The 2,298-nt window shown below is 58.1% G+C and overlaps 1 long non-coding RNA gene across 1 annotated transcript; it reads right to left on the reverse strand.

Moving 5' to 3' along the window:
* Nucleotides 1–480: 480 nt before the first annotated feature.
* Nucleotides 481–2,298, reverse strand: LOC311618281. The gene is made up of 3 exons (XR_014794285.1): nucleotides 2,213–2,298; nucleotides 1,365–1,709; nucleotides 481–1,091 (listed from the first exon to the last, which is right to left on the reverse strand). It is a non-coding gene; the product is annotated as an uncharacterized lncRNA (long non-coding RNA).

Genomic DNA, 2,298 nt, shown 5'->3' on the forward strand with positions numbered 1-2,298 from the left:
GAGGGGTACAGAGAAGACAGTGCCCACCTCAGGCCTCGGGGACTTCCAGTCACTTCCGGGAGGAGCCTAGAGACACCCCGGGACCTTCCCCTTTGGACCCAGACATCTTGTCCACTGAGCAGTAGAGTGGGGTGTGCGTCACCACCCAGACCTCCCCCTCCCAGCCCTGGCTGTGCCGCCGACGAGCTGTGTGACTATGGGCAAACCGTTATACCTCCCTGTGCCTCAGTCTCTCCGCAAGGAAAATGGAGACTGATAGCAGTGCCTGTGCTGTGTGTAGGGTTGTTGATAGGTCTTCAGGCACTTTAGGGCAGCCTGGGCTTCAGCACCCTTAAGTCTCGGCAGAATCTACCTCCCGGGGCTGTGGCCAGGATTGAGTGAGTTCATAGAAGCAGAGAGTCCGGCACCGTGGCTGGCACGGGGGAGCACATGTCGTTTGTCATTACGCCACGCGATGACACAGGAAGGAGTTGTTGACAATTGAACTCTTTAATGAATTGGCATTTGAATCTTCACAATTGAACTGTCCCGGAAAGCTAGGAGGACATTTCCTCAAAGAGACTTTCCCATTAAGACTTTCCACTGACTCAGACCGCAGGGCTCCTCCCCCTCCTTATCGCCGGCAGGGTGGGCCTCGCTGGCCCTGCGCCCCGTTCCCGCCCTCCCTCGCTGGCTCCGCTCACTCCAGCTCCCAGGGCTCCCACCCAGGGCGTCATGTGTGTCTCCCAGCCGCCCCTGCAGAAGGTGAGGCAGGTAACGTCGTCCTCAGCGGATGGATACAGACACCGGATGTCCGGCAGCTCCCCAATGGTCAGGGGGCACACGCTGTGGGAGAGAGGCGAGAGCCCAAACACCTGAGCCCCAGGCACAGGGCAGCCATGGCTCTGGAGTCTGGGGTCCACCGCTTTCCTTGGACAAGTCGGTCTCGTCCGTCCATGGGGGGAATGGCCATACCCGCTTCCAGGATGAGCGGCAGCACGTAAGGCTCTTAGAACACCGCCTGGCGTCCCCGTGTGCCAGGCACCGTCCCCGCTCGTGCCTGGCAGCCCAGCACATCTCCCGGTAGAGTCCCCATTGCACTTAGAAATGTCCTGGTTTGGGAGAAAATTACATGGCCACCCTAAAATAGCTGCCTGTGCCATTTAAGTTATTATCAGTATATTATTATTATTATTATCCACCAGACCACAGAGAGGTGCCAGGAAGCAAATTCATTGGCTCAAAACAGTTCAGTAATTTAGAACCACCCTTACGTGAGAGTGGGCCCTGCCGTGGGACCCCACACTCTGCTCCCCACCCCCGCCCCCGCCCCAGCTAAGCTCTCGTCACAGGAAAAGCCCATGCGGCCGAAGGGACGTGCCCACCTGAAGCCTATGCCCCCTCCTGCAGACCACACTCTGGGTACCCAGGACCCTGGGATTGGCTGCCCAGATGGCCAGGACCTGGATGGGTCTTTTCCACAGAGACCTGGAGGGCAGACTGCACCCCCAGGACGCTCAGCCCCGGGCAGTTCTCGGGGGCAGGTGCGGTGTAGACAGAGCTGGCATGTGCAGGCTGAGTTGTCCACTTGTGCGTGCACAGGCCCCTGCAGAGCAGGCCGAAGGCGGGCTGGGAGTGGGGGCGGTTCTTCTCCCCACTCCAGTGCAGGGTCCGAGGAGTCTGGGAATGCCTCACTCAGAGCTGGTCTTCCAGGTTGTTATGAAAGTGTGCTTGTCAAGGGAGGAGAAGAGAACATATTTTATTTCACATTTTGTTAGCTTGATTTATAACTTGCAAATATTTAGACATATGGTATGTGAGCCTCCATCTGTACTCTTGCTCAGCCCCACAAATCCCTGCCACCTTCTGCCCACTCTCGACACCAGTGTTTACGGAGCCCTTCCTCTGTGCTGAGCCCAGGGACTGCCGGAGGGGAGAGCACCTTTCCAGCACCCAACATAACCGTCCACGTGGGATCAAACCGCTGCTCCTAAAGCAGTGAGGGGCCTGGCGAGGGGGGAGGGCGCAGGCCTGGCTTAAGGCTCTGTCCCCAAGCCCTAGGGAAGTGGGGCACCTCCATGCCCCTCTCTGGGCCTCAGTTTCTCCATCTGGACAAGAGGTCCCTGCCAGTCTGAGCAGCTGTAGGATTCAGCCGGAGGCAAGGTGAGGAGCATCCAGAATCAGATCAGGGACCTGGCCACTGGTCACCTGAGGATGGGCAAATACCACTCACCGGTTATTATGGTGTGGAACTGATCGCTCCACACTATCAAGGCACACGCTGCAGCCCATTCCATCTCAATCATTCATTCCACAGAC

The sequence above is a fragment of the Pipistrellus hanaki genome (genome assembly GCF_964339955.1).
Source record: "Pipistrellus hanaki genome assembly, chromosome: 2".
Taxonomy (NCBI): domain Eukaryota; kingdom Metazoa; phylum Chordata; class Mammalia; order Chiroptera; family Vespertilionidae; genus Pipistrellus; species Pipistrellus hanaki.